Here is a 13,848-nt window from a genome sequence, read left to right as displayed (position 1 = left end):
AGGCTGTAACACACCCTTACAATGGCAATGGCCACACAGTGGGTGTAGAAATACACAGAAACTAACAAACCCTCTGAGTGCAGGATGCAGACTGGGAGGGACAGTTCCCTCCCAGCACTCCTGTGCTCCATGGAATCCTGGGGAAAGGGCCTGTCCCCTGTCCAGCTGGAGACAGCTCCTTCCAGCTCACAAAGATCACTGGCTTCGGCTGATAAAGGGAGCAGGCGTGTCCTCCAGGCAGCTGGCAATCTGCTCAGTATTGATTTCCTCCAGCAGGCTGTCGGACGTGGCCTGAATGGAGACAGGAATGAGCAGCCCCACTGTGGAGGTGTCCCTGAAACCACACACAAGAAGCTGAAATATGCACCCACGGAATTGGGCAGAGAAGACTAAAAAATGAGTCAGGTTGGCAGTGGAGGGAATTAGAGGTGAGCAGATTGTGGGGAGAGGTTAAAAGTGGAATAAGACAGTCACTTCCCTTCTTTATCACAGGCCTATGTGTGGACTCCCAATGAATCCAGTCAGGCTCTGGAAGGATTTGTGTGTGTGTGTGTGTGTGTGTGTGTGTGTGTGTGTGTGTGTGTGTGTTTGTGTGTATGTGTGTGTGTACTCTTGCTATTGTTTTTATAAAGGATTTTATAAAGGCAATGTATTCTTTTTATATTTTATTTTTATTTATTTATTTGAGAGAAAGAGGCAAAGAGAAAGAGAGATAGGGACAGAGAAAATGGGCACACCAGAGCCTCTAGTCACTGCAAATGAGCTCCAGATGCATGTGCCACCTTATGCATCTGGCTTATGTGGGTCCTGGGGAATCAAACCAGGGCTTTAACCAGAAAGCCATCTCTCCAGCCTCTCTTGTTATTGTTAATGAACACCAGGAACTTCCATCGCATTTTGCTTCTGGCTTATGTGGGTGGCTTGGAATTTGAACCTTGGCTGGTAAGCTTTGCAAGTAAATGCCTCTAACCATTGAGTAATCTTCCCCACCCACTGTCCACATTAAAAATTATTTATTAGGGGCTGGAGAGATGGCTTGGCAATTAAGGTGTTTGCCTGAAAAGCCAAAGGACCCAGGTTTAATTCTCCAGGATCCACATAAGCCAGATGCACAGTGTAGCCCATGAGTCTGGAGTTCATTAGCAGTGGTGGAAGGCCCTGGCACATCCATTCTCTCTCTGTCTCTATCTGCCTCTCTCTCTCTTTCTCTCTCAAATAAAGAAAGTACATAAATAAAATTTTTTAAAAATTATCAGGCTGGAGATATGGCTTAGCAGTTAAGGTGTCTGCCTAAGGACCCAGGTCTGATTCCCCAGGACCCATGTAAGCCAGATGCACAAGGTGGCACATGCGTCTGGAGTTTGTTTGCAGTGGCTGGAGGCCCTGGCATGCCCATTCTCTCTCTCTCCCAATCTGCCTCTTCCTTTCTCTCTCTCAAATAAATAAAAAGAAAACATAATTAAAAAAAAAACTGTAAATGAATTCTAGATGAATGTGCCACTTTGTACATCTGTCTCCACGTGAGTCCTGGGGAATCGAACACAGGCTGACAGGCTTTTCAAGCAGGAAGTGTGCCTTGAAGCCTTTAATTGCTGAAACATCTCACCAGCTTGTTGTTGTTGTTATTGGTTTTTCGATGTAGGATCTCACTCTAGCCCAGGTTGACCTGGAACTCACTTTGTAGCCCCACCTGGCCTTGAACTCACAGTGATCCTCCTACCTCAGCTCCCCAGTGCTGACATTAAAGGGATGTGCCACCACTCTTGGCTTCTTTTGGATGTATTACATGGAAGATGCCTTCTAGACATGCAAGTAAAGATAGTTAGTTGCCTATATTGAGTAGGGAGGATGCAACAAAGTCAAAATAGAGTTTGGCAATCATCTAGAGAGAGCTGATGCTTAAGGCCATGACCACAGTGGAATTACCAGAGATGAGAACATAGAGAAGGAAAGGATCCAAGAGCCTCACAGGACTCCAGCACAAAGAAGCTGGAGAAATGAGGAAGAGCCCATGAAGGAAGGCGGGGAAGAGCAGGTGGGGTGGAGAGGAAACTGGAAGAGTGAGTGTGGGGGCGTCAGACAGGGAAAGTGTCTTGAGTGGAACAACTAACCATGTCAGCTTGGACCAGACAAGCAGACTGGGCATGGCCGTCAGATTCAGCTGCTTAGCCACAAGACAGACTGTAGGATAGAAGGCAACGTTGAAATTAGAACACATCTTTTGTTTGATGTTCTGTGTGTGTTCACACGTGCGGGTGCGTGCACCGTGGTGTGAACATGGAGGTCAGAAGACAACTTTGAGTGTTAATCCTGGCCTTCCATCTTGTGTGAGGCAAGATCTCTCATTATTCACATTGTTCCTGGCTGTGTTTGCCCAGCTAGCTGGCCCAAAAGCTTCTAGGTGATTCTCTGGCTCTTCTTGCCTTAGGTGCGCTGGGATTACAGACACTGGTACTACTACAGTGGGTTTTAAGTGGGTCCTGAGGATTCAACTGAGGTCCTCGTGTTTGCATGGCAAGCGCTGTTCCCACTGGGTCATTTTTCTAGACCTAGAACAAATGTCTGTGCTCGTGGGACTGAAATGATGAGGGGCGGCATAATGAATGGAACAAATAAGTCTATGGTACACTGTGTTAGAAGAAGGTGAGTGTTGACGGCTCTAAGCGTCTCAGAGCTCTGCACTCATTCCTTTCTTCCCCCTCCCAACTGGCCCTAACTGAAGCTTCAAAGGCCTGGCTTCCCCATGGTGGTCCGGCCATCCTGGCTCCTTCCTGAACCACCAACTCACACCTCCCGAAGCCCTTCCCAGCCTGCAAAGAGGGCATATGTAAGGTCTCCCTCAGGCATTTTTCTCTCTTTTCTCCAGCTTATTCTTGTTTTCTAAGGTGGATTCCCTTGTCTCCCTGTCTCTGTCTCTGCCTGACCTCTGTGCTCTGTCTCCATCTCTCTCTCTCCTTCTCTCGGAACACACCTGTTCTTCTTCTCTCCCTGATATTTATTCTTTCTCCCTTTTGTTCCTCTCCCTCTCTCATTCTTTCCCTCCTCCTTGGTCCAGAGTCCTGTACAGCTTTCCCAGCATGTCCTTCTGCCCCTCAGCAATTCCACGCAGGGTTTGCTCAGGTCCCTTATCCCCCGGCCACACCAGCGATGGACGCAGTGGGCGGCAGTTGCTCCTGTCCTCACTCCTTTTGTCCTCATTCCTCTAATCCCTCAGCTCTCCCTCCATCACCACCTGGTCCGTTGTCTCAAACCAGCTCCCTCCCATCTTGAACTGACCCACTCTGAATCAATACAAAGTGAATCTCACTATCCCAAGAAAAGCCAAGCCTCAGATCCTCTGTGCAGAACCTAGCAATGGGGGAACTGAAGAAGCAAGGAGCTTAGAACATTGCAGGGTTGGCCTCAAACTCTCAGTGACTCTGCTGCCTCATATTCTCAAGAGTTGGATTGTAGGCATGCACACCACACCTGGCTGGGTTAAAGCTTTTTGTTGTTGTTGTTTTGTTTTGTTTTTTTGAGGTAGGGTTTCACTCTAGCTCAGGCTGACCTGGAATTCACTATGTGGTCTCAGGGTGGCCTTGAACTCATGGTGATCCTCCTACCTCTGCCTCCCGAGTGCTGGGATTAAAGACATGTGCCACCACACCCGGCCTGGGTTGAAACTTTTAAATGGTGTGATTGTTATTGGAATAAACTTGGGAAATAATGGAAAGAGAGGTGTTGAAGTCAGGAAATAAAGCTCTGTCCTAAAGGAGGCTAGAGAACTAGCCATACCAAGCAGGGAAAGTAAGGTGAAAAGATTTATTTGCCCCACAAGTGATACCACCTCATTCCTATTAGGATAACTATTGAGGTGGCTCAAATCAGGTGTTTTCCATAGACTCATGGGTTTTTAGTGCCTGGTCCCCAGCTGGTGGCAGTTTGGGAGGCGGAGCCTTGCCGGAGGAGGTGTGCTGCTGGGGGTGGGTTTAAGTTTAAGCTCCATCTTTTTTTTTGTGGGAAAAGAAGGTTTATTTTTGCTTATTGACTTGAGGGGAAGCTCCATGATTGCAGGGAAAATGATGGCACGATCTGAGGGTGGACATTACCCCCCTGGCCAACATAAGGTGGACAATAGCAACAGGAGAGTATGCCAACACTGCCAAGGGGAAACTGGCTATAATACCCATAAGCCCACCCCCAAGAACAATACACTGTATCCAGGAGGTGTTAATTCCCAAGTCTTCATCAGCTGGGAACCTAACATTCAGAATGAAGGACCCAAAAACTAAATGATGCCATGACAGTAGAGTTTAAGCTCCATCTTGCCAGAGTTCAGCTCTCTGTCTTGCTATGTTCTACCTGCTGTGGCAGAGGTGATGTCCAGCCTCTGCCCTTGGACCATCTTTCCCCTGCCGTCATGAAGCTTCCCCTTGAGTCTGTAATCCAAAATAAACTGCTTCCTCACATCAGCTGCTTTGGGTTGGGTGTGTTGTCCCAGCAATGTGTGAAGGTGTGGTGGTTCTAATGTGAATATTCAACTGCCACAGCCTGAGGTATCTTTGATTAAACTTACAACTTGAGTCTCCAGTGGCCTGCTGGAGGAGGTGTCCCTGGGGGTGGATCTTAAGTCCAGCCTGAAGGTGTGCTCAGATCAGTTGGAGCTCTTGCTAGCTGTTTGCGTTTGTTGGTGTTGGTTTTCCTCTCTCTGCTGTGGACGCGTCTACAGAAGTAAGCCAGCTTCTTCTGCCATTGATGGTGTTTCCTCTGGATTCTGTAAGCCTGAAATAAACCCTTTCATCCTATAAGCTGCTTCTGGCTGAGTGTTTGCACCCAGCAACAAGAAAGTAACTGCCACAGAGAGAACAGCAACAGCTAACTACTAGAGAAACTAAACAGTGACACTGGCAAGGTTGTGGAGAAAAGGAACTCTTGTGTCCTGTTGGTGGGGCTGTCAAATGGTTCAATTGCCATGGAGATCAGGATGAGTTCCTCAAGAAATCAAAACTAGAACTTCCTTATAGCAATCAGCACATATTAATAAGTGAAATCAGCTCAAAGAGATAATGCTATACCGTCTTTATCAGCACTCAACCAACTGATAGCGAAAGGAGAATGGGGGTGGTCAGGCACAGAGGCAGGAGAGAAAGAGGGTGATTAGTGCATGAGTTCAGAGGTTCACATGTGCAGGATGAAAAAGCTCTAGAGACTGGTTGCATAGAGTGAATATACTCTCTGCAGCTAAACTACATGTTTAGAAATGGTTGCAAAGATAAATTTCATGCTATATGGGGGCCTGACAATAATTAAAATTAAAAAAAATATTTAAAAAGATTTTTGTGGGGTAGCTGGTGAGATGGATTAGCCATTAAGGCACTTGCCTGGGAAGCCTACAGACCTAGGTTTGATTCCCCAGTATCCAGATGTAAGGCAGATGTACAAGGTGGCTCATATGCATCTGAGTTCATTTGCAGTGGTTAGAGGCCTTGTGCTTCCATTCTTCCTCTCTTTCTTTCTCCCTTGCTCTCTTTCTCATAAATAAATAAATCAAATATTCTTTAAAGTTTTTTTGTTCTTTTTGTTTTCAAGATGAAAGAAGCTAGGTGATGCACGCCTTTAATCTCAGCACTTGGAGGCAGAGGTAGGAGGATCACTGTGAGTTCAAGGCTGGTCTGAGACTACATAGTGAATTCCAGGTAAGCCTGGGCTAGTGAGACTTTACCTTAAATAAATAAATTTGTGTGTGTGTGTGCGTGCACGCGTGTGTGTGTGTTTGTATGATGCTGGAGAGATTGCTCAATGGTTAAGGCACTTGCCTGTAAAGCCTAAGAACCCAGGTACCACTGCCCAGTACTCATGTAAAACCAGCTGCACAAGGTGGCACATGTGTCTGGAGTTTGTTTCTAGTGGCTAGAAGCCCTTGCATGCCCATTATCTTCCCACCCTCAAAAAAATAAATATATTTTTAATTAATTAATTTATTTTCTTTTCACAAGTTTTATTAACATTTTCCATAATTATAAAAAATATCCCATGGTAATACTGCCCCCCTTCAATTTCCCCTTTGAAATTCCATTCTTCATCATATTACCTCACCATCTCAATCACTGTAGTTACATATATACAATACCAACCTATTAAGTATCCTCCTCCCTTCCTTTCTCTTCCCTTTATATCTCCTTTTTAACTTACTGGCCTCTGCTACTAAGTATTTTCCTTCTCACTCAGAAGCCCAATCATCTGTACCTAGGATCCACATATGAGGGAGAACATGTGGCCCTTGGCTTTCTGGGCCTGGGTTACCTTACTTAGTATAATCCTATCCAAATCCATCCATTTTTCTGCAAATTTCATAACTTCATTTTTCTTTACTGCTGAGTAGAACTCCATTGTATAAATATGCCATATCTTCATTATCCACTCATCAGTTGAGGGACATCTAGGCTGGTTCCATTTTCCAGCTATTATAAATTGAGCAGCAATAAACATGGTTGAGCACATACTTCTAAGGAAATGAGATGAGTCCTTAGGATATATGCTTAGGAGTGCTATAGCTAGGTCATATGGAAGACCAATCTTTAGCTGTTTTAGGAACCTCCACACTGATTTCCACAGTGGCTGGACCAGATTGCATTCCCACCAGCAGTGTAGAAGGGTTCCTCTTTTTTGACATCCCCACCAACATTTCATGATGGTTGCCAATCTGACAGGAGTGAGATGGAATCTCAATGCAGTTTTAATCTGCATTTCCCTGATGACTAGTGACGTAGAACATCTTTTTAGATGCTTATATGCCATTCGTATTTCTTCCTTTGAGAATGCTCTATTTAGCTCCATAGCCCATTTTTTGATTGGCTTGTTTGATTCCTTATTATTTAACTTTTTGAGTTCTTTGTATATCTTAGATATTAATCCTCTATCAGATATTTAGCTGGCAAAGATTTTTTCCCATTCTGTAGGTTGCCTCTTTGCTTTTTTCACTGTGTCCTTTGCAATGCAGAATCTTTGTAATTTCATGAAGTCCCAGTGATTAATCTGTGGTTTTATTGCCTGAGCAACTGGGGTTGTATTCAGAAAGTCTTTGCCAAGACCAATATGTTGAAGGGTTTCCCCTACTTTGTCCTCTAGCAGTTTCAGAGTTTCAGGTCTGATGTTAAGGTCTTTAATCCATTTGGACTTAATTCTTGTGCAGGGAGAGAGAGGAGAACCTATTTTCATCCTTCTACAGATATATATCCAGTTTTCCCATCACCATTTGCTGAAGAGGCTGTCTTTTCTCCAATGAGTATTTTTGGCACTTTTATCAAATATCAGGTGGCTATTGCTACCTGGGCTTACATCTGGGTCCTCTATTCTGTTTCACTGATCTACATGTCTGTTTTTGTGCCAGTACCATGCTGTTTTTGTTACTATGGCTCTGTAGTACAGGTTAAAATCAGGTATGGTGATACCGCCAGCCTTACTTTTGTTGCTAAGTATTATTTTAGATATTTTAGGGTTTTTTTGTGATTCCAAATGAATTTTTGGATTGCTTTTTCTATTTCCATGAAGAATGCCTTTGGAATTTTGATAGGGATTGCATTAAATGTGTAGATTGCTTTAGGTAAGATTGCCATTTTCACAATATTGATTCTTCCAGTATAGGAGCAAGGGATGTTTCTCCACTTTCTAGCGTCTTCTGCAATTTCTCACTTGAGTGTTTTAAAGTTCTCATTGTAGAGATTCTTTACTTCCTTGGTTAGGTTTATTCCAAGGTACTTTTTTTTTTTTGATGCAATTGTGTATGTGAGTGATTCTCTGATTTCATCCTCTTTGTGTGTTTGTTGTTAGCATATGTGAAGGCTACTGATTTCTGTGTAATAAATTTAATTTTTATCTGAAAGAAATGAGTGTTTTAATGCTAATAATCCAGGAGAGAGAAAAAGTTGATGATACAAGGCCGCCTGTGAACTAGAGACCTAAAGGGTCCACGTGGGGAGCAGGGAGGAGATTTGGTGCCTGGTGGAGGCAGTGGCCTTGCAAGACAAGATCCCAGAACCTTTCACTGACTACATCAGGAAGGAAGATAGAGATGCAGGGCTGGAATGGGGCTGGATGGGTGGTGGACGTGGGAGCTTGCAGAGGGCTTTTCTGAAGGCTTCAATTCACTCATGATACCAGAAGCTATGCAGGAAGATGGAGGTGGTGGGTGTGTTAATGAACCAGGATAGTAGGAGGACAGGCAATGAAGCGAAGCTGCTGCGTGATGGTGTTGGGTGCACTGGAAGACATGGAAATATACTTGGGATGTGACAAGCCAGCCATGCGCAGGGTGACTATACAATGCTGTATGGATGCAGAATCGGGGCCCCTTTGAGGAGCCCTCTATTAATCCAAAGCTAAATAAACAGGAGAGGTTTTATCTTACTTACTCTGAGTGTAGCTAGATGCTGTAAAAGTAATTTCAGAGAAACCTAGTGATGGAAATGAGAGCTCCAACACCCCCCCTGAGAGTCAGTCACCATGACTTTGGCGTGGCTTCCTCATCTGCCTGCTGTGACAAGGCCCCCACCTGTCCTGAAGGTTATCCTGCTCCACTTGGCTGGTGGTGAGGGTCCCTGGGGACTCTGTGGAGTGGGCTCTGGGGGAACCCTGCTCAATCGTCCCTTCCCTGTTTATAGTCCAGGAACCTCAACTGACAGGTAACATATTCATTAGGGAAATGAAATTGGAAAATTGTGGTTTATTCTCAACATGGTCTTTTAATAAAATTCTGTGTTCTCTAGAAAGATCTACAAATAATGATTAAAACTCAAATTTATTTTCTGTTCACGTAAACCTCATAATAACTACTAACATCTAATACTTGCTCTCTACTATATTTATTAAAGTGGGATTTGTCCAGTGAACCCATCTCAAATGAAATAATAGAATTATAATTGGCTATTACTTCTGTCCATTATTTCTGCCTAAGTGAAGAGATTATAGGGGTCAGACCACTGGTCAGCTGGATGCAAGAAAAATCCATCTATATTCATTCAACTTCTAAAACAACTGCTGGAACTTTGAAAAAAAATCTATCTTGCTGATTTTTAAATATTTTTATTTATTTGCAAGTAGAGAGAGAGAGAGAGATTGAGAAAAAGAGAGAGAGACAGGGAGAATGGGCACACCAGGGCATCCAGCCACTGCAAATGAACTTCAGTTGCATGTGCCACTTTGTACCTCTGGCTTTATATGGGTGCTGAGGAATCAAACCTGGGTTGTTAGGCTTTGCAGGCAAGTGCCTTAACCCCTTAACCACTGAGAAATCTCTTCAGGCCCCTGACAGGACTTTGTAACAAAGAATAAATCTAATGCAAAATATTGCTATGGCCTGGGTGTGAACCCCAATGGTTGAGGAGCTGGGGCCTGGTCTCCAGTTGGTTTGAATCCAAAATGTCCCCTATAGGCTCCTGAGTTTGAATAGTTGATCCTCAGATGGTGGAACTGTTTGAGAAGGTTGTAGAACCTTTAGGAGACTGAATCTTGCTAAAGGAAGAGAGTCACTGGGGTTGAGCCTTGAGGATTTTCAGCCTGGCCTCACTTCTTATTCATTCTCTTCTTCCTGACTATGCTATAATAATTGACTGGCTGCTTCATGCTTCTACTGTTGTGCTTCTTGCCATGAAAGTTCCCCTCCAAACTGTCACTTGAAAATAAACCCTTACATTGCTTCTTGTCAGGTTTTGTTCATGACAACAAGAATGTAACTAAAATAGAAAATCAGGGCTAGGTGTGGTGGCACACACCTTTAATCCCAGCACCTGGGAGGCAGAGGTAGGAGGAGCACCATACATTCGAGGTCACCCTGAGACTACATAGTAAAGTACAGATCAGCTGGGCTAGAGTGAGACTCTACCTAAAAAAAAAAAAAAAAAAAAAAGAAGAAGAAGAAGAAAATCATGGGACTAATACTGAGAAAACCTGACCATAGTCTTTGTAAGCCTTTTGGAATTGGCTTGCAGGAGGAATGTGCATGAGTTTGGAACTTTGGGATAGAGAATCCCTACAAAGCTCTAAGCAGACCTTAAGAAGACATTCTGATAGAAGGTTGGAAGACTAAAATGCCAAGAGAAATGCAGAGTGTGGAGGCCCAGCTCCCGAGGTTTCAGAGAGGAACAAGGGCTCTACTGGGAACTGGCTGGAGACAGTTCATGCTGTTCTGATAAAGAATCCAACTGCAGGCTGGAGAGCTGGCTTAGTGGTTAAGCACTTGCCTGTGAAGCCTAAGGACCCTGGGTCAAGGCTCGATTCCCCAGGACCCACATTAGACAGATGCACAGGAGGCTCATGCATCTGGAGTTTGTTTGCAGTGGCTAGAGGCTCTGGCGTACCCATTCTCTCTATCTCTCTCTATCTGCCTTTCTCTTTGTGTCTATCACTCTCAAATAAATAAATAAATAATGAACAAAAACTATTAAAAAAATAAAAAAGAATCCGACTGCATTCTGCCCATGTACTGAGAACTTGAGTGAGGCTGAAGTTTAAAGCAATGGACTGATGTGTTTGGCAAAGGAAATTTCAAGGCAGAGTAGCACTGAATCTGTGTCATGGTCACTACTTACTTCACTTACTCAGATCTATAGCAAAAGAGCAAAAAGATATGAAAAATAAGTGAAGCTTAGAATGGAAAAGTTTGTGAGCAAGTTTAAAATTGAAAATGAGGAGACTCGTGCCAACAAAGCATCTATAATTGTTAAAAAGATTGAAGGGAGGGGCTGGAGAGATGGCTTAGTGGTGAAGGCACTTGTCAGTGAAGCCTAAAGACCCAGGTTCGATTCTCCAGGTCCCACATAAGCCAGTTGCACATGGTGATACATAGGTCTGGAGTCCATTTGCAATGGCTGAAGGCCCTGGTGTACTCATTCTCTGTGTCTCTCTTCCTCTCTCACTCTGTCTCTAATAAATAAATTAATTAATTAAAAAAGATTGAAGAGATTAGTGTGATTAAAGAGAAACCTCATTCTCTCTCTCTTTTTTAGGGGGCGGGGTTTGAGGTAGGGTCTCACTCTATCTCAGGCTGACCTGGAATTCACTACGTAGTCTCAGGGTGGCCTCGAATTCACAGCAATCCTCCTACCTCTGCCTCCAGAGTGCTGGGATTAAAGGTGTGCACCATCATGCCCAGCTCTCATTCTCTTCACTGGGGCAGTAGAAAAGGTTTCCTGAGGCCAAGATCCTGCCTATTGACCCTAACTTGTGAGAATGGAAATTATTTTGAAAGGAGAAAGCCCAAAGAATTCACATATGGGACTCTCTGCTCAAAACTGTCTAGAAAAGTGTTTCCATAGATACAGCAATGAAGGCACACACAGACACCACCACACCTTTCATCCAAAGGGGCCAGACTTCATCCTGAGCTGGTAGCAAGAATTGGCAACAGAGCTGGAGAAATGGCTTAGCAGTTAAGCACTTGTTGTGAAGCCTAAGGACCCCGGTTGGAGGCTCGATTCCCCAGAACCCACGTTAGCCAGATGCACAAGGTGGCTCATGTGTTTGCAGTGGCTGTAGGCCCTGGTGTGCCCATTCTCTCTCTCTCTCTCTCTCCGCTTCTTTCACTTGTCTGTCGCTCTCAAATAAATAAATAAATAAACAAACAAAACTTAAAAAATAAAAAGAATTGCAATGGTGTCCACATGGGACTGGATTAGTAGGCATAGAAGATGAAACATTAAAGGAGTTGTGATATCTTTCTCTATAGTTTTAGAGAGCCACTGAGCTGGGCAATGTGAGGCCAGGTTGGATTCCTTGCAACAAGGCCCTGAGAGAACACTGAGTGAAACAGTAAAGATGAAACCTAACTTTCAATAGAAGCCCCAGAATGTTGGAGATGCCAGGACCATGGAATGGCTGCCAACTAAAGCTATAGACTTAGAGTGGATCCTACCCAAGAGAGGTGATGTGTGCCACAGGCATCAGAGCTGGACGAGCAGGACTACCCAAGCCTTTTGGAGTCCAGATGATTTCATCACCACTCTAAGATGCCAGACACTGTTTTTCCTGCTGTGCTTCAGAGTTGCTTCGAGGCAATCTTTTCTTGATAGGCCCCACATTCCTCCTTTTTGGACTAGGCATGTTTACTCTGTGCCATGATATGTTGGAAGTATGTATTTGTTTTTTGGTTTTGCAAGGAGTCACAGAGACGAGATTGCCTTGAATCTCAGAAAAGACTTTGGACTTTAGAACAGCATTGGAGTCAGGCTGGACTAGAACAAGATTCTACCTTGAAAAAAAAAAAAAAAAAGAGCAGTGTTAGAACTGGTAAAGATTCTGGGGACTTTTGAAATTGGACAGGATGCATTTTGTATCGTGGTGTGACCATGGAGCCTCTGGAGGCCAGGGATGGAATATTGCTGTTTGAATATAAAAATGTGCCCCATTGGCTCATATTTTGAACAGTTGATCCCTAGCTGATGCAACTGTTTAGGAAGGCTGTAGAACCTTTAGAAGGTGGAGACTTGCTGGAGGAAGTGGGCAGGCCTTGAGATTTTATGGGCTGGACCTACTCTCTGCTTCCTGTTGGTTCTACAATATGACCAGCTGTTTTATGTTCCAGCCACCACGCCTTCCCCATCATGAAACCTCCCCTCAAAACTATAAGTCACCAAGTGTGAGGCACATGCCTTTAACCCCAACATTCGGGATGCAGGGGAAGGAGAATTGCTGTGATTTCAAGGAGAGCCTAGGACGCATAGTGAATTCCAGGTCAGCCTGAGCTAGAATGAGACCATACCTCAGAAAACCAAAAAAAGAAAACAAAAACCTCTTAAGTCAAAAATATGCCCTTTCCTTCAGTAAGTTACTTCTGGTCAGAGATGTGTCCATGGTGATGAGAAGTAACTAATATAGCAATGTAGCAGTGTCAAGGTTGGGGACTCTTCAAGAGGTGGGGCCTACTGGAGGGTGGTTAAGTCATTGGGAGCATCTCCCCAGGAAGGAATTGAGGCTGGTCTCATGGAGTGAGTAGGTGCTCACAGAAGCAGTGGGACTCAGGCTGTGGAGAATGCTCACCAGAGGTTAAAGTGCTTGCTTATAAAGTCTGAAAATCTGGATTTGATTCCTCAGTGACCGCGTAAAGCCAGATATGCAAAGTGGTGCATCCATCTGGAGTTCATCTGTAGTGACAAGAGACCCTGGTATATCCGTTTTCTCTCTCTTTCTGTTTCTCTCTTGCTCTCATGTTCTCTCTCTCTGTGCTTTAAAATAAATGATTTTTTTTTTCAAGGTAGAGTCTCACTCTAGCCTAGGCTGGCCTGGAATTCACTATGTAGTCTCAGGGTGGCTTAGAGCTCAGGGTGATCCTCCTACCTCTGCCTTCCGGGTGCTGGGATTAAAGGCGTGCACCACAATGCCCAGTGTGATAAGTATATATTTTAAAGCAATGAGACTTCCCTACCTCCACCCACTTCCTTCCGGCACTGACCAGTTTCTCCCTCTCACATGCATTCCGCTACTATGATGTTATCAGCCATGAGGCCTTCACTGAAGCTGAGCAGAGCTGAAGCAATATTCTTGAACTTTCAGAACTATGAAGTAAATATATCTTTCTCTTCTCTTTTCTTCTTTGTCTTTCTCTCTCACACACACACTCTGGCTCTATCTCTATCTCTCTCATCTCTCTACTAGTGATAAAAACCAAGGCATCATGCACACTAGGCAAGCACTCTACCACTGAGATATTATCCCCAACCCAAAAGCTCCATTTCTTTATAAAAAGTCTTAGGTAACTTATATTGGTACTTTCAGATAGGTAAACTTAACTCCCTGTTCCTTAAAAGTGGGTTGTGTATACCAGCTTCTTTCCAAATAGTACTGTGGTGGTTTGGTTCAGGTGTCCCCCATAAACTA

General features: G+C 44.1%; 1 protein-coding gene across 6 annotated transcripts in view; it reads right to left on the bottom strand.

Moving 5' to 3' along the window:
- Window positions 1–13,848, bottom strand: part of Scml4 (Scm polycomb group protein like 4) — a 141,984-nt gene that overhangs the window by 53,840 nt on the left and 74,296 nt on the right. Inside the window, exon 1 of one of the 6 annotated variants that reach the window (XM_045154662.1) lies at window positions 71–145. The exons of the other annotated variants lie outside the window; for them this stretch is intronic. The gene's annotated coding sequence lies outside the window, so the exon portion shown is untranslated. Of the gene's footprint in view, window positions 1–70; window positions 146–13,848 lie in introns of those variants that run through there. 6 annotated transcript variants of the gene reach the window in all.

This window comes from Jaculus jaculus, chromosome 7 (assembly GCF_020740685.1).
Source record: "Jaculus jaculus isolate mJacJac1 chromosome 7, mJacJac1.mat.Y.cur, whole genome shotgun sequence".
NCBI classification, from domain to species: Eukaryota; Metazoa; Chordata; class Mammalia; order Rodentia; family Dipodidae; genus Jaculus; species Jaculus jaculus.
The sequence above is the reverse complement of the archived record's forward strand: the minus strand, read 5'-3'. Positions and strand labels throughout refer to the sequence as shown.